Consider the following 18,826-nt stretch of genomic DNA (forward strand, 5'->3'; position numbering starts at 1 on the left):
TCGGTTACTATATGCATGGGATACCTTTTTCTATCCTTTTACTTCCAACCTCTTTGTGTCTTTGTATCTAAAGTGAATCTCAGGTAGACATTATATAGGTAGGTTTTTTCTCCATCCAATCTGCCAATATCTGTCTTTTAATAGGAGTGTTTAATCCATTTACATTTAAGGTATTAATTGGTAAAGAAGCATTTTCCATTTAGCTATTTGCTTTCTGTATGTCTGGTATGATTTTTGTTCTTCAATTACTCCATTACTTCCTTTTTTTGGTATTTAATTGATTTTTATGTGTAGTAGCTTGATACCCTTTGTATTTTCTTTTCCCTAGATCATTTTATTTTTTATTATTTTTTTTCTTTTCTTTTTTTTTAAATATTTATTTATTATTATTATTTTTTAATTACATTAAAAAATATATATGAGGTCCCATTCAACCCCACCGCCCCCGCCCCCCACTCCCCCCACAGCAACACTCTCTCCCATCATCGTGATACATCCATTGCACCTGTTAAGTTCATCTCTGAGCATCACTGCACCCCATAGTCAGTGGTCCACATCATAGCCCAGACTCTCTCACGTTCCATCCAGTGGGCCCTGGGGGGATCTACAGTGTCCCGTAATTGTCCGTGAAGCAGTATCCAGGACAACTCCACGTCCCGAAAACGCCTCCACATCTCATCTCTTCCTCCCGTTCCCCACACCCAGCAGCCACCATGGCTACCGTTCCCACACCCATTCCACATTTCCTCTGTGGACATTGGATTGGTTGTGTCCATTGCACACCTATGTCAAGTGAGGGCTTAGATTCCACATGGGTACTGGATGCACTCTTCCCGCTTCTAGTTGTAGACACTCTAGGCTCCATGCTGTGGTGGTTGACCTTCTTCAACTCCATGTTAGCTGAGTGGAGTAAGTCCAATAAGTCAAAGTGTAGGAGCTGAAGTCTGTTGAGGCTCTGGGCCTGGGTGTCATATTATCAGTCCAGAGATTCAAATCCCCTACATATATCTTAAACTCAGCACCAAATACAATTCCAATAAAGTAGCATGCAAGTCTTGTGAAAAGAGATCCCCTCTGAGTCCATTTCCATCACGCAGAAACACCAGCTCCAAAGAAGGGCCATCTGTCATGGCAGTGAACCCCTTCTGCCATGACCATAGAACCCGTGGGTCTCTTTATCCCTCAAAAGAACCAATACCTGGGGTTGTATCTACCTTATCTGTCTCTTAGACTCTGTTCAGTTGTACATAGGGATATTCCTTCTGACAACCTCCAGACTCTTTTTTAGAGACTCACAGCCTTATAATCTCATTTCTCCTCTCCATTTCCCCCTTACATTAGGTCAAACCGCTTCCCGAAGTCATGTTATTATATGTAGACAGGTATATTCTGCTGTTCCGCATTGAATCTTTAATTCAAGGTCATTTTCTAGTTGCTTCTTCAGCTGGTATGTGGTAGTGATCCCTCGGTGCCAGGGAGGCTCATCCCCGGGTGTCGTGTCCCACGCTGGGGGGAATGCATCACATCTACACGCTGAGTTTGGCTGTGAGAGTGGCCACATTTGAGTAACATGAAGGCTGTCAGGAGGAAACCCCCAGGCACAATGCTACTCTAGGCCTTGTTCTTATTGCAGGTGCATAGGCTCAAAAGTGTAGCCATTAATATCAAGGGCCCACTGTTGGGCCCTCCTTCCTTCCTGGTTCTTGCCGTTGCACCTGGAGGATTGCCGCTGCTCTCCCAGGGCCCACAACAGTGACCCCCCGGCCAGGAGCCCAGTACCCCCCCAGCTGTTGTTTTTAATTGTTTCCACTATGAGTATATATAGACATTACCATATACCCTGGGCATATGCCCTGTATAACTCCCTGTCAACCATATATATCCTGTCAATAACATCCCATATCAGTATTCCTCCGCTGCCATTGTTGAACCACTCTGTGATCCAAAACTTCCCGTAAAGTGAATCCCAACATAATGTCAGCTTCAGAAGAGTCTTAGATCACCAAAATTCGTATATACAATATACAGTATTTCCCCAGATCCACCATAAAACCTTTTCCCTTCCACAGCAATAATCTTTTAACTTATTCATATCATATTTCCTGAAACTGATGTACAGATTCCGAAACTATAGTTTTCAAACAAGGTAACATTTGTGCTTACTATGTGGTCCATACTTTAGGTTGTACAGTTTTCTAAATTTTTTAGTTATCCTATGTTTTGTCTTATGGTTTTCATTATTAGTCTGTCGTCCCCTATATGTTTTTGGTGTAATATTAGCTGTTTTATATTCATCCTCGTGTACTCTCACATAACTCCTCTTTTGCCCCCTTATTTACCTTTGTTCTATCCATTGCACGTCCATTTTCCCCTCCCCTTAGGGCCCACAACGCCTGCCAATCTAATGCCCTGGGAGCCGTCCTTTCTCACGAGAGATACAGTTCTCTCTATTCGACGGCATTAGTCTTCCCCAGGATATGGGTCCACCCCACCCAATGGTAGAACGCACCTTGGCAAAATGAGCCTTCAGCTATTCCCTCCGGAGTCCGTCCTGCATCAGACCATACCCCCTGAGCGTCCTAACCAGGTGACCCTCCTACTTATACTTTGATACGTTTTACTCAACATTTAGTTCTCAACAAACTTCTGGCACTCTCCCATGTTTGTATGTTGCCCCTCCCTCCCACCTATTTCTTGGACCATATTACCCCTCTTCCCATCCCCAGCCCCCCTCAAACCCAGAAAACCCCACCCGAAGGTAACCCCTTGCCCCCATTTTGTCCCTTCTTTGTGCTCATACTTACCCCCAGCTCATCACAGATTCCACCCCTACAGACATTAACTCACATCCTTCCTCCACCCCCCGATTTCCAGTAAGCCACTTTTCCAGACTCTAGCTCTCTGAGGCAGTTAACTTATTTCATATCATTGAGGTCATATAGTATTTGTCCTTCAATGCCTGGGTTGCTTCACTTAACATAAGATTCTCAAGGTTCATCCATGTTATCACGTGCGATTGTAGTGTATTGGTTCTTACAGCTGAGTAGTATTCCATTGTGTGTATATACCACATTTTATTGATCCACTCATCTGTTGATGGACTTTTGGATTGATTCCAACTTTTGGCGATGGTGAACAATGCTGCTATGAACGTTGGTGTACATATATCGGTTTGTGTCCTTGTTTTCAGATCTGATGGGTATATACCCAGCAGTGGTATTGCTGGGTCATATGGCAAATCTATGGATAATTTTTTGAGAAACTGCCAAACTGTCCTCCAGAATGGTTGGATCCTTCTGCATTCCCACCAGCAATGGATGAGTGTTCCCCTTTCTTCACATCCTCTCCAGCATTTGTATTCTACTGTTTTTTTCATGGCTGCCAATCTTATGGGAGTAAGATGGTATCTCATTGTAGTTTTGATTTGCATTTCCCTGACAGCTAGGGATTTGGAGCATTTTTTCATGTGCTTTTTAGCCATTTGTATTTCTTCTTTGGAGAAGTGTCTGTTTAAATCTTTTTCCCATTTTTTAAATGGGTTGTTTATCTTTTTGTTTTCGAGATATATGAGTTCTTTATATATGCAAGTTATAAGTCTCTTATCAGATATATGGTTGCCAAATATTTTCTCCCATTGTGTGGGTTCCCTTTTTACTTTCTTGACAAACTCCTTTGAGGTGCAGAAGGCTTTAATTTTGAGGTAGTCCCATTTATCTATTTGTTCTTTTGCTGCTCGTGCTTTTGGTGTGATATTCATGAAGCCATTTCCTATTACAAGGTCCTGTAGATGTTTCCCTACACTGCTTTCTAAGGTCTTTATGGTCTTGGCTCTTATATTTAGGTCTTTGATCCATCTAGAGTTGATCTTTGTATAAGGTGTGAGATGGTAATCCTCTTTCATTCTTCTACATATGGCTATCCAGTTCTCCAGGCACCATTTGTTGAATAGGCCATTCTCTCCCAGTTGAGAGGGTTTGGTGGCTTTATCGAATATTATATGGCTATATACATGAGGTTCTATATCTGAACTTTCAATTCGATTCCATTGGTCTGTGTGTCTCTCCTTATGCCAGTACCATGCTGTTTTCACTACTGTAGCTTTGTAGTATGTTTTGAAGTCAGGAAGTGTGATTCCTCCTATTTCGTTTTTCTTTTTCAATATGTCTTTGGCTATTCGGGGCCTCTTTTTATTCCAAATAAATTTCATAGTTAGTTTTTCTAGTTCCTTAAAGAAGGCTGTGTTGATTTTTATTGGGATTGCATTGAATGTGTAGATCAGTTTTGGTAGGATAGACATCTTAATAATATTCAGTCTTCCTATCCATGAACAGGGAATATTCTTCCATTTATTTAGGTCTTCTTTGATTTCCTTGAACAATCTTGTATAGTTCTCGATGTATAAGTTTTTTACCTCTTTAGTTAAATTTATTCCTAAGTATTTGATTTTTTTATTTACTATTGTGAATGGTATTTGTTTCTTGATTTCCTCCTGATCTTGCTCATTATTGGTGTATAGAAATGCTACTGATTTTTGCGCATTGATCTTATAACCTGCGACTTTGCTAAACTCATTTATGAGTTCTAGGAGCTTTGTTGAAGATCTCTCAGGGTTTTCTATATATAGGATCATGTCATCTGCAAATAATGAAATTTTGACTTCTTCCCTTCCATTTTGAATGCCTTTTATATCTGGTTCTTGTCTCAGTGCTCGAGCCAGTACTTCCAAGACAATGTTAAATAGGAGCGGAGACAATGGGCATCCTTGTCTTGTTCCTGATTTTAGAGGGAAGGATTTCAGGACTTCGCCATTGTAAACAATGTTGGCTTTAGGTTTTTCATATATACTCTTTATCATGTTCACACAGTTTCCTTGTATTCCGATCTTTTGGAGTGTTTTTATCAGGAAGGGGTGCTGTATTTTGTCAAATGCCTTTTCTGCATCTATAGATATAATCATGTGGTTTTTTTCTCTCAATCTGTTTATATAGTGTATTACATTGATTGATTTTCTTATGTTGAACCATCCTTGCATACCTGGGATAAATCCCACTTGGTCATGGTGTATAATTCGTTTAATGTGTTGTTGAATACGATTAGCAAGTATTTTGTTAAGTATTTTTGCGTCTAGGTTCATTAGAGAAATTGGTCTGTAATTTTCCTTTCTTGTGGTGTCTTTGTTTGGCTTTGGTACTAGGGTAATGTTGGCATCATAGAAGGAATTAGGCAGTGTTCCTTCTGTTTCGATTTTTTGGAATAGTTTCAACAGGATTGGTGTTAGTTCTTTCCGGAATGTTTTGTAGAATTCACCTGTGAAGCCGTCTGGCCCTGGGCTCTTCTTAGTTGGGAGATTTTTAATGACTGATTCTATCTCTTTGCTTGTGATTGGTTTGTTAAGATCATCAATTTCTTCTTTCGTCAGTATGGGCTGCTTATGTATTTCTAGGAATTTGTCCATTTCCTCTAAATTGTCATTTTTGTTGGAATATAGTTTTTCAAAGCATCCTCTTATGATAGTCTTTATTTCTGTGGGGTCAGTGGTGATATCACCTTTCTCATTTCTTATTTTGTGTATTTGCATCTTTTCTCTTTTTTTCTTTGTTAGTCTCGCTAAAGGTTTGTCAATTTTGTTGATCTTCTCAAAAAACCAGCTCTTGGTCTTGTTTATTTTTTCAAGTGCTTTCTTATTTTCTATTTCATTTAGTTCTGCTCTTATCTTTGTTATTTCCTTCCTTCTTCTTCCTGTTGGGTTACTTTGTTGTTGTTTTTCTAATTCCTTCAAATGTGCAGTTAATTCTTCAATTTCTGCTCTTTCTTCTTTTTTGATATATGAATTTATGGCTATAAATTTCCCTCTCAGTACCGCTTTTGCTGCATCCCATAAATTTTGGTATGTTGTGTTATCATTATCATTTGTTTCAAGGTAGTCATTGATTTCTTTTGAGATTTCCTCTTTGACCCACTGTTTTTCTAAGAGTGTGCTGTTTAATTTCCAAATTGTCGTGTGAAGTCTGGGTCTCTGTCCCTTGCAAATTTCCAGCTTGACTCCACTGTGGTCAGAGATATTGTTTTGTATGATTTCGATCTTTCTGAATTCATTAAGCCTTTCTTTGTGGCCTAGCATATGGTCAATCTTGGAGAATGTTCCATGTGCGCTTGAGAAAAATGTATATCCTGCTGTGTTTGGGTGTAATGATCTATATATGTCTATTAGATCCAGCTCTTCTAATATACTGTTCAAATGTTTTGTTTCTTTAGTGATTCTCTTTTGAGATGGTCTGTCCAGAGTTGATAGTGGTGTATTAAAATCCCCCACTATAATTGTAGATGCATCTATTCTTTCACTTAGTTTTTCCAGCGTTTGCCTCACATATTTAGAGGCGCCCTTGTTAGGAGCATAAATATTTATGATTGTTCGATCTTCTTGACAAATTGTCCCTTTCACTAAAATATAGTATCCTTCTTTGTCTCTCACAATTGTTTCGCATTTAAAGTCTATTTTGTCTGATATTAATATAGCTACTCCTGCCTTTTTTTGGTTGTTGTTTGCTTGTATGATTGTTTTCCAGCCATTCACTTTCAACCTCCATGAGTCTCTGGGTCTAAGATGTGTCTCTTGTAGGCAGCATATAGATGGGTCGTATTTCCTTATCCAGTGTCCCAGTCTGAATCTTTTGATAGGTGAGTTTAATCCGTTGACATTCAGTGTTATTACGTTTAGAGAGTTATTTATGGTAGCCATATTTTGGTTGGATTTGTGTTTGTTATATTTTGTTTGTATTATTTTATTTTCCCCTTCTATTTTTGTCTTTCTTGTTGCTTTTACACTCTCCTCCATCTCTGACTGTCCTGTTTTTTCCTTTCTTCCTGCAGAATTCCCTTAAGAATTTCTTGAAGGGGAGGTTTCTTGTTGATATACTCTTTCAGTTTCTGTTTATCTGTGAATATTTTGAACTCTCCATCATTTTTGAATGCTAGTTTAGCTGGATAGAGTATTCTTGGTTGGAGATTTTTTTCCTTTAGTACCTTGACTATATCATACCACTGCCTTCTTGCCTCCATCGTTTCAGATGAGAAATCAGCACTTAATCTTATGGAGTTTCCCTTGTATGTGATGGTTTTCTTTTCTCTTGCTGCTTTTAGAATTTTTTCTTTGTCTTGAGCATTGGATAATTTGACAAGTATATGTCTTGGGGTGGGCCTGTTGGGGTTTATGACCAGTGGAGTGCGCTGTGCTTCTTGGATATGTACATCTGTCTCTTTCAGTAGATTTGGGAAGTTTTCATTCATTATTTCCTGCAACACTCCTTCTGACCCCTTTCCCTTCTCTTCTCCTTCTGGAATGCCTATAATACGTATGTTTGAGCGTTTTGCGTTATCATTCAGGTCCCTAAGTCCTATCTGGATTTTTTCTACCTTTTTATTGACCACTTCTACTATCTGTTTGATTTCCAATGCACTGTCTTCCACATCACTAATTCTCTGCTCTGCCTCTTCTAGTCTGCTGATATTTGCTGCAAGTGTATTTTTGATTTCTTGAATTGTGGTGTTCATTTCCATCATATCTGTTATTTTTTTGCGCATGTCTGCAATTTCCCCTCCAAGTGTTGTCTTCACGCTGTTAACCTCTTTCATTACTTCATCAAATTTGTCGGTGATAAATGTTCTGAGATCTTTCATTGCTTGTGCGAAGTCCTGCCCCCCTTCCTGATTTTCAGTTTGTTGATTGGATTCAGCCATGTTTTCCTGATTACTGGTTTGGTTTGTAGATTTTTGTTGCTGTCTTGTCAACATTTTTTCTTGATGGGTTTAATCAGTTCCTTAGCTTCTTTGTCTAGTCTTGGAGATTAATTAGCTGTTGTTTTTGCGTAAGTGTTATATCTTCTCTTTGTCACTTTGTTCTTCTTATTCCAATTTCTTATTGCTAGTTAAGCTCACTTTAAAGGAAAGTATTAGTGCTGGGGAAAGTCAATTGTGTAAGGAAGGAAAAAGTGTGAAGTAGTATTGGTGATATATGTTTACAAAGCAACAATATGAGTTCTGGGAGGATGGAGGTTAGATCATGTAAATTGTGTAGAGTTATAGTAGTAGGAAAGTACCTATAATGAGGTAGACGACTGAATATGGGAGGAATGTGGTACGTACTAAGAGGCTATTGTTTTCGTGAGAGAGGGAAAGAGAAAAGAAAGGTAATAGTTTCAGGGACGAATACCAGATGGAAAACTAAACAAAGGTATTAGAAATTAAGAGTTAGACACTTTGTGGATCAAAGAAAGGGAGATGGAATATAGGAGAGATAGCAGATGGTGGAGGATATCAAGTTGTAGGGGAAAGGGGATAGTGTAGATAGGCTAAATCTATTCACAGAGAAATGAGGCAGTGGAGGGTGAGGAAACCCAGCAAATGTGAGGTATTTCCTGTAGGACCTATTGTATTGTTAAGGTAAAATAGTATAAGAAGAATATTGGGGACAAGAAAGAGAGGATTGAAAAAAAAAAAGAACAACAAGAACAACAACAACAAAAAATTAAAAAAATAAATAAATTAAAAAAAAAAACAAAAACAAAGAACAGAAACCCCGCCGCCAGGCTCGGCTGGGCTCAGCTGGGCTCCGGTCCCCCGCCCGCCGCCCGCCGCGGCTCGGCTGGGCTCGGCTGAGCTCGGCTTTCCCGCCCGCCGCCCGGCGCGGCGTGGCTGGGCTTGGCCCCCCCCCCCCCCGCCCGCTGCGGCTCAGCCGGGCTCGGCCGGACTCGGCCGGACTCGGCTTCCCCGCCCACCGCCCGCCGCCGCGGCGCAGCGCGGCTCAGCTCTCCCGCCCGCCGCCCGCCGCGGCACGGCTAGGCTCGGCTGGGCTTGTCTCCTTCGCCTGCCGCCCGCCGCGGCACAGCGCGGCTCGGCTCTCCCGCCCGCCACCCGCCACGGTGCTAGCTGCCTCGGCTCCGCCTACCCAAGGAGGGAGTCCTCCACACGTAGCTGGGATCTCCGTGTATATTTCACAGATGGATCCTCTCTGTTACCTTCCCTCCAAATCGATGTCCAGACACCTCCAGACCAGGAAAAATCCCGAGACAGCCGGTCCCAAAGAGTCTCCGACGCCTCCCAGCCGATTCCCCCCAGGAACTAGTAACCGGGAAGTTCACTCAGCCGCCATCTTGCCTCCCCCTCCTGAAAAGTCCCAAATTATATCTTATAGACCAGTCCTTTCCGTTACCTTCCCACCAAATCGATGTCCAGACACTTCCTGCCTTGAAAAAATCCTGAAAAAGCCTGGTCCCGGAGAACCTCCAGCGGTGCCCAGCTGCCTCTTCCCAGGAGAGACGGCAAGGCAAGCTCACTCAGCCACCATCTTGCCGGAAGTCCTAGATCATTTTAGTTATTGTATTAATGGACACCTTTGTGATTACAATTAATATCTTAAGTGAATAACAACCTGATTGTATCACACCGTCTTAGTTACAGTAGTATACAAATGCTCTCCTTCTGTACATCGCTGTCTGGATTTCCTCTTTATAATGTTATTGTCCCATATTACATCTATATACATTGTATTTTCATTAACATAGATTTTAATTATTGATTTATCAATTTGCTTTTTAAGCCATATAGAGAAAACAAAAAGCAATTACAAACCAAAAGTACGATAATACAGGATTTAATATTTACCTTTGTAGTTACCTTTACTAATGTTCTATTTCTTCTTATGGCTTCGAGTTACTATCTAGTGTCCTTTTATTTCAGCCTGAAGGATTCACTTTAGAATAACTTGAACAGAAGATCTTCTGGTAACAAACTCCTTTGATTCTCTGTAAATCTCATATTTTCTCCTTTAATCTTGAAGGATGATTTTGTCAGATATAGAATTCTTGGTTGACAGGTGTTTTTTTCCTTTAAGGATTTAAAATATGCTGACTTCTGTCCTGATGGAAAATTGGCTGTTAATATTTTTGAGAATCCCTTTTACTTTACAAGTTGCTCCTCTTTTGCTGCTTTCAAAATTCTGTTTGTCTTTGAATTTTGACATTTTCACTATAATGTGTCTCAGTGTGAAGCTCTTTGCATTTATTCTGTTTAGAGTTCATTGAGCTTTTTGGATGTGTATATTCATATCTTTATGTTTGGGAAATTTTTGGCTATTATTTCTTCAAATGCTTTTTCTTCCCTTTTCTCTTACTCTTGTCATTCTGAGACTCCTATAATGTGGTTGATACAGTTGACGTCTGGCCATTATCTCACAGGTCCCTCGGGCTCTGTTAATCTTTATTTTTTTCTTTCTACTCCTCACAGTGGATGATTTCAACGGTCTTGTCTTCAAGTTCATTTATCCTTTCTTCTTCCTGCCTAAATCTGTTGTTGAATCACTCTAGTGGGTTTTTCATTTCAAGTACTTTTCAGCTCTTGTTTGGTTCTTTTTTATAATTTCTAGCTCTTTATTTTGTTCAGACAATATTTTCCTTATTTCTTTTACTTCTTTGTTCATGATTTTGTTTAGCTCATGGAACACATTTTAGGCAGTTTAACAGTTTTAATACTAGTTTCAATGTATGAGTTTCCTCAGGGATGATTTCTGTCACATTCTTTTTTCCTGAGAATGGAATATAATTTGCTATTTCTTTTATAATTTTTTTGTTGATAAACTGGAATTTCTGAGTATTTTGTTATTTTAACTCTGGAAATTGAATTGTCCCATTCCTTTGGGATTGCTTCAGCCATCACTTTGTGACTTTTTCAAACTGCTTTTGGTCTCAAAATGGAAAGGGAGAAAAGGTACTGTGTTTTAAAGACTCCTCTGTCACTTCTGCCTGTGGGGTGGAAAGAATGGTCAACCTCCACACCAACTCCCCAGGCATCGAAAGCAGTAACTATCGAATAGACCACACACTCCTGGTTTTGCCCTTCCAATGTCTTATTGCCCACCCTGTCACACAGCTGGGGGGTAGATGATGGTAGCTGCTACACCAAAGGTGAAATTCACCAATATTTACTGAACTTTACCAATACTTACTGAAATTTACCAGTCTTTTAATCCACTTTCTCTCTGGATGCTACAAACATTCCACTAGACTTCAGAGTTCCAATAGAGTTGATGCAGATAGTTCCTGCCAATTCACCAGCTGTTTTTGGCAGAGAGACTGAGTCTAGGTGCTCCCTACTCCATCGTCTTCCTGTAATCCTCTCTCTTGCAGACAGAGACACCTGGAATCTTCTTGTCTTTCTTTACTGCTTCTTCCAACTTCACGAATCAGAAGCCCTTTCCGTCCCTTATCTAAGGATAAAGATCGGTTAGAATGGAGTATCTGACAACTAAAGCTAAAGGCTTGGAAGGAAAAGAGGCAGGGCTGCATGGGCAGGGGAGCAGAGAGGTTGGAGGCTGAGGGGTTATTGGGAGAGAGGGGATCTATAGAAAGGGAAGCTGCTGGAGAGACAGGGGTGGTGGGCAGGTATGTGGATGGCCTTGAAAGTAAAAACAAATGCCTAGTGCATCCACTGAAGCAAAGGGTGAAGGAACAGACAGGGTGGAGAAGACAGTTTTGATTTCTCTTCAAGGTGGGTTCCACATGGATTGCAGTAGATGGCTTAAACTCAAATTAAAGCAGGTTCTGCACTTTGTCAGGCATCCATGTCTAAGTGAAACTTTTTTTGTTTTTTGTTTTTGGCGTGGACTTTTGTGTCTGACCTTTCCAAAGGTAAAGAAAGCTTATCTGTGATTGCTGAAACATGGGCAGTGTCCAGCCATCCCTGAATCAAAGCACACCACAGAGCAGAGGTAAGTGACCACTCATCTCCTAGTAGAATGGTGCCCAAGAAAATGAAAAGTAGGGGCTTATCTGGGAAGGGCTGTGTATCTCAGCACTAGAGCTTCTTTGAGAGTGGGTGATTCAACCAGGAGCCTGCAATTATGCTTTCCTTTGTGAATTTATCAGGCTGTAACCGTCACAGAACCGCCTGTAGGGGAAATTGCTTGATGGACAGGATCTTAAAAATGTGTCATTTAACATGGGATAGTTAAAGAAAATGGCGTTCTTTCAGGAGACAGGAGCTATCTCTAGCAATCTGGAAGAATTAGCAAAAGGACGTGAGGAGTCATCAGAATCAGTGGTGGGCACACAGGAAGCCTGGGCAGGTTCCAGGATGGGAGCGCATCTGGTTTTGGGTACTTCCAGGTACATAAGACGAAGGACGTGTGAGCGTATGCGGGGAGTGAGGGTGGGAAGGGCAGGGACCTGGGCAGGGGCACGTGGGGGATGAGTAGGTAGGCGGCAGAGTTGCAGATTTAGCAGGAAAAATTTGTTCTCTGTAATGCCCAGTTAAATTATTTAGTATAAGTATGTCCCAAATTTGGGGCATCTTCTAAAAGAACCATTCTGTTAGAGAGCAATGATTTAAGGGAGCATCTTAGAGAAATCAATAACATTATGTGCATCTCCGCTTGTATCGGAATGCAAAACGTATTGGAAAAATTAAGATCTGTGTGGATTATTGGACACTACGTAAATGGATTAAAATGGCCCCAGGTTTGGAATACCTTCATCTGGTTGGTAGTAGATAGGCAGTTTCTGGTATTAGAATTTAGACTTCAGTGCTACTAGATAAATCCACAGCTGAGGAATTAAAGAAAAGAGTAACCTTAATTTATTCAGTAGGATTGTTGCTATTTTTTTTTTCATTCTTATCCTCTCCAGAGTGCCAGCCCTGTTCTAGCAGCTGGTTGAGAGAATGCTTGGGAATATGAACTGTTTGGTAGTGCTTGCATGTTTTAGTTTACACAGCAGGCACTGCAGAGCTGCAGCAAATGACCCTCTAAGTGCTAGCCTGCCCAAGGAGACAGGGCTGGCACTTGCTTGACGAGGGCGCATTCTTCAGCATCTCAGAAACATGGGGCAGTTTTCCCCCAGGGAGTGAGCCCCGATAGGGAAGAGGTTTCTTCCCTCCCCAGGTGGCCTTGGCTCACCAACCTAGAGAATGACATAAATTGGGAAGGGTGGTCAGAAGACGGTTTGGGCAGTTTGAGAAGAGTGGAGTAGGGGCATAGGGTGGTCCCCAGCAAGTAGGCAGCTCAGGGCAGGGCAGAGGCAGAGGGGACTGTGGCCTCTGGACTTGCTCAGGGGAGATGTGGACCAGCCTGCAAGGAGGCCACCTGTCCTGTAGCAGAAGAGCCACACAAGGCTTCTGTGAGGCCCCTTCCTGTCCTTCAGACGCCCTTCACGTGAGATACTGCTGCCTGCTCTGAGGGCTTGGGGTGGTGCATCACGAGAAATGGGGACGACAACTCTGTGGCACTTGCTAGTTGGAACTCAGTTCAAGTCAGGCCCAAGGCCCGTTCCTAATGCGGGGCTTTTAGAAATCAAGTAGGTCCTTCCATCCCTGTCACGGCTAAGGGGATTCCACGAGGCACTCTGGGCTCCCGCACTGTAAATGCCAGCTTCAGCATTTGTCCTTATCGGCGTTGAGGTGGAGATTTCTATGGTCCTGCAGACCTTGCCCTCGTACCATCGATGCCCCTTCCCAGGCAAGGCCGTGGGCTGTCGGAAGGATGAAGGAGCTGGTCCTCCAAATGGGTGCTCAGCTCACTGCCTGGGTGTCCCCCGAGGTATGAAGCTGGATCCACAGCTGCCACTAATTCTGCCACTTAGCACCCCCCCCGAGGCTAGCAAAGAGCTCCTGGAGAAGACTGAGACGCAGAAAGAAACAGGCCTTTCTGTTGGTGAATTGGACCATGTTCTTGGCTGAAAGTAACCCAAAGTACCTGATGAATTTAATCAAAGAGAACCCACGGACCTCCTGAGGATCTGGAGGATTGCGCTTGGGAGTGGGCAAGATTGAGGGTGCTTTGGACGGTCGAGAGGCAAGAAGCAGAGGCTCAGCCCCGTGTCAGCAGTGCTGCCATGGGCACCGCTGCGTTCTGACCAACGGCCTCCGCTCGCCCTGCCCGTGCGCAAGACACATCCCCGGAGAGAATGGGGCTGACCCCACGTGTGTCTCCAGACCCGTGGAGTGAAATTGTCCCCCTTTCCTGAGGAAAAGCAGTCAGCCTAGCATTCTCCAAGACCCACCATGCTTTGCTCTGGACAGCCTTATAAATTAATACCTATATTTGTCAGCCAAAGAGGTGCTGATGCAAAATACAAGAAATTGGTTGGGTTTTACAAAGGGTATTTGGGGTAGGAGCTTACAGATACCAGGTCATAAAGCATAAGTTACTTCCCTCACCAAAGTCTATTTGGGGCAAGATGGCTGCTGATGTCTGCAAGGGTTCAGGCTTCCTGGGTTTCACATTCTTGGGGTTTGCTTTTCTCTGGGTTCAAAGTTCCTTTCTTTCTGGGGCTGGCTTCCCTTTCCTTTGTGAGCTTCCTTCCCGGCTCTTCAGCATCAAACTCCAACATCAAAACTCCAACATCAGATAAACCCCCCATCTCTGTCCTTTGCCACTCCTTTCATCTGTGAGTCCCCACCCACCAAGGGGTGGGGACACAATGCCCTAATCATAACTCAATCATGCCCAGGTACAGATCAGATTACAAACATAATCCAGTATCTGTTTTTGAAATTCATAACCATATCAAACTGCTACAGTACCCTTACATAAAACATGGATTCACAAGGTCTCAGGATGTAAGGACAAGGCAGACTAGGGGAAAAAAATCCAATGACTGGCAAATGGAGTCACAAGAAAATTTGTCTCATTCTGGATTCTGGGTGGAAAAAAAATATTTTTCTACTCTCATAATCAGAACTACCAAGCCAAGAAAGAAATTAACCTAAAAAGGGTCTCTGCCTAGTAACACATATGAGAAAATAAAAGCCTTTTTTATATGATATGTCCTGAAACCGGACCTTTAATACACCTGCTACATGGGAATGAGGCTTGTACGTGTGAGTTCAGCTGTGTGCACACGGAAGCGTGAGGGTCCCTTAGACTGATGGAAAGAGCCAGAATGGAAGGCTGGCAGGTCTGTAAGAAGCAGGGGCCATCTAGCAGTATGCTTGGGCTGGCCCCACAAATGTTAAGGATGGAGCTGAATTTTGCTAATTGCAGCCAATATTTGCATCTTATATGGGATCTAGTCAACTGATCTGACTCCACTTAGTGAGACGTTCCCATTTGATTGTGTACTTTTCAAGGGATGGGACTGCATGTGGCTAATATGTTTTGTGATTATTTATATGTATTATTTTTGCCACTCGCTTCTTTAATTGTTAAGAGCATAAAATGTAGCAGGCAGAAGGTCTGTTCTAAACAAATTAAAAAACTATGTTTTTTTAAGTCTCCCTAAGTCAAATATATATACACCCACAACGGTGGTGTGTGAAGAAGAAAGAGCTGTCATACGCAAGAATTCCTAAGAAGAGCAGTTGTTGAAAAAGGAATTAACACAATGAAGCCAGCAACAGGTTTATAATGTTAAAAACTGATTTTTTAAAATGCTGCATGGCACAAAACTCTATTACATAAAGTGCTGCTAAGATGAAAGAAGTAGTCCGTATGGCTTTTAGTAAAAGTTGTTTTCTAGGAAAGCCAATCAGCTGATCAAGGCTACAGTTAGACATGAGAGCTACAACTTCTCGTATCTGTGCTAGAAAAGCCTACTTATCCAGAACAGACTGAAATTTCAGGGCAAAGCAGGGCCATTTGTTTAAACAGTTCTAACTTTACTTTACCCATTTTAAGTTCTCTGCTTGATTTCACCCCCACCCCATAATTCAGCATGATCCAGCAGAAGGAAGCTGCTTTCACAATTGACTATCTGACTTTTCTTTCGATGACGAGACTGTGATGGAGCCTGGATATTTCAGGCTCTTTGCCATCCCTGACCGTGTCCTGCTGTGGTCAAAGAACTTAGCAGCGGACTTGGTGAATTAGGCTTCCTGCTATAGTTCATCTACTAGTGAGATCGGCTTCAGGGTGTATTTGTCCAGAACCTTTGAGACTGGAGGACAGTTGCCCAAGAGCATCAGGATCCGTCCCTGGAGAAGGTTTTCTATGGGCCATGGGCCAGGTACCCTTCTCCTCCTATGAGGTAGAAGTGACCGGGATCCCATCCTCACAAAATAGAATGTGATGCCCAGACCAAAGCGGGCTTGGGCTCAGGAAAGGGGTGCATGTAATCCCAAATCAAAGCCTCCGCGGCAAAAGCCAGGAGATGGTACAAATGGTGAGGCGACTGTCAATTAGACCAAAATTCTCCACATCCTTGTACTTTTCCAGAAGAACCTTTTTGGCAGAATCATCCGAAGAATTTTTCACGGCTAATCCATCCCACTTGTCAGTTTTTACAGGCTCACCATCAATCTTCTGCTTATGCAGCAAGGCGGCGGCTACTGCCCGTCCCACTGCCGGGGCCCGGCCGCCCTCCTCCGCCTCGCCCCCCCACCCCCATCTTGTCAGCCTCTGCTTCTTCCTCCCCTCTGACAGCTCTGGAAAAAAAACACATCACGATAATATTTTAAAATACCAATCAGGGTGCTTCCCCCTCCCCATATTTTTGGTATATAATCTTCCCCCATTCAGCCTGAGGTATCACCTCAGGGTGGGTAGGATTGTTACTAGAGGAATGCCGAGAGAGATGTCAGCGTTTCACTTTTGACTTGTAAAACAGGCTCTTTAAAAAATCTGTGTCCATGGAGACTCATCATAAAAAGATAGTCAAGTAACATCATGTGCTGCCTGTGCCTTTTAGAAACGAATTTGGGACCTAATTTAACTTTTAAAAAATTTAAAATATTTTTAGGAGGTACTGGGGATTGAACCCGGGACCTCGTGCATGGGAAGCAGGTGCTCAACCCCTTGAGCTACGTCCACTCCCCCTAAGTTAACTTTTTAAATGTAATTTTTAAAGTGAGAAGTTGTAGATTTATAGAAAAACCCTGCAGGAAATAGAGAGTTCCCGTCTACCTCCTTACTATCCACATTAGCCTCCTGAGGTCCTGAGGATGACTCTGAGGGAAAGGGATTTTTGAAGTGCCAGGTTCTGGCTCAAACAGTAAGTGGCAAAGAGACTCCGTGAAGAGCCAGTTTTCCTATCTCAGAGTTGAAAAAAGCTTGCAACGAGATGGTGGGGAGACCTCCCGCGGATTTAGACCTGAGAAGGGGAGGAGGGGGGAAAGCCCAGGTGAGTCTGGAAGGGTCACAAAGCAAGGTGGGCTGTTAAGCCTCTGTGCAAACCCACAGCATGCATTAGAGCCCAAGAGTCGAGGCAGCTGTGTGTCCAACGGCGCGTGGGCCTAGCTGCAGCCTTGCACCCCATGCAGTGCAGTGCACGGCCAGTGGGTGGTGGCCCGAAGCACGGGGCACAGGTCCACGAGGGAACAAAACGTGCTCATCAGGCAAGCGAGGGCCCAGAGGCCGTGGACATTGGCCCTGGGTGGTGGCGGAGGGAGAGTATCAAACAGCGTGAAAGCCTGTTCCTGGAGAGAGTGGGGTGGGTGGGCAGAGGCCACGACCCCCCTGCTGCGACGACACACAGCCTCCCCAGATCGTAGTTACTACAGGGATAAGGGAAGAAGGGTAGAGGGAGATCCTGAGTCCCAGAGTTTAATTCCAGGAATTACCAGATTTACCTGGAATTACCTGGCTGTTTTCTCATGCAGGACTGGGTTCTCAGGAGCCAAGTTCAGTATAGAGAAATAAAGAAAATAAAAGATTGTCATCCTTGGAAATGTCACCGAATAACCCCAGTTCCTTGCACGGAGCCTGGCAATCTTCGTGGAAGGGGGAAATGAGTGACTGGAACTGTGGCTCTCCTCCTAACGCCAGGGGGCGCCTCTGGGAGCCCCATGCCGCCCTCCAGCCTAAGGGGTCCTGTTTGGCATCAGGAGGCACTCACTGGTAGGCTGTGCCCTGCGGTGGCTTACATATGATGAGAATTTCGTTCAGCCACATTGTTTATTATCTAGTACTTCATAGTGAGAAAGGAAATGTTTATTGAGTATTTATGAACCAGGAGTTCATTTGCATGTGAGAAATTCTTCTTTGTATACAGGAAAGGGGCATGGGGAGCAAGGGCCAGAAAGAAGAGGGCAAGATAGTTTCCATTTATTTCTCCTTATTGTGTTTTGGCGGGAGGTGGGAGTGGGAGGGCGGTGGTGGGGATATGAAGCCTAAAGACCAGCCTGTGACTTAGCACGGTTACCTCCAGCTTCAGCGTTAAGTTGGCGCTTTGGTTAGTACCCCGATACACAACAGACCTTCAAATACAGGCTGAATAAACTGATGTCTGAAAATGAGTCAAGGGCTCAAGGTCATGCGGCCGTAGGTGGCAAAGCCTGGCCTGACCCTGTAACCTGTATATATAATTCACCGCTAGGGTATGGAGTGCATTTTAGGGTGGCGATGAGGCAGTTGGTGATTATCATTAAATCTGTCCTCACAGTCTCTTGCCCATCAGTATTTTGACTCTTCTACTTGCGTATAATCCTTCCTCAGAGGTGTAGACAACGGGAGGACATGTGAAGGCTCAGACAGCCTGCACGACGGACGGGCTGCACGTCGAGAGCCCCAGCGTCCTGCGGCGTCTTCTCCATGAGCCGGTGGCCAGGCCATGTGCTGAGGGGAGCTCCGGGCAGGGGCTGCGTGGAGACCCCCAGGGCTTACAGAGAGGAGCGGGTTTGGACGGGCTTCTGGGGGAAATGTCGGGTAACGTGGAGCAAAGGAAAAGCTCTGCCAAGCAGCAGAGAGACCCCTCAGTAATTAGCGGGGGCAGTTAATCAGCTCGCAAGTTTCTGAGCGCGGAAGTTACGACCCCCACCTTGTGGATGAGAAAATCGAGAATTTCCCAGGGTGCTGCAGGTAGTCCGTGGCATTTCAGATTTGTGTCAACCTCTGTAACGGCCC

At 43.5% G+C, this 18,826-nt stretch overlaps 1 pseudogene; it reads right to left on the bottom strand.

Annotated features, from left to right (window-relative positions):
• Positions 1-15,736: 15,736 nt before the first annotated feature.
• LOC131275924 (signal peptidase complex subunit 2 pseudogene) lies at positions 15,737-16,373 on the bottom strand (annotated as a pseudogene).
• Between the last annotated feature and the right edge of the window lie 2,453 nt (positions 16,374-18,826).

The sequence above is a fragment of the Dasypus novemcinctus genome, chromosome 25 (assembly GCF_030445035.2).
Source record: "Dasypus novemcinctus isolate mDasNov1 chromosome 25, mDasNov1.1.hap2, whole genome shotgun sequence".
In the NCBI taxonomy this organism is placed as follows: domain Eukaryota; kingdom Metazoa; phylum Chordata; class Mammalia; order Cingulata; family Dasypodidae; genus Dasypus; species Dasypus novemcinctus.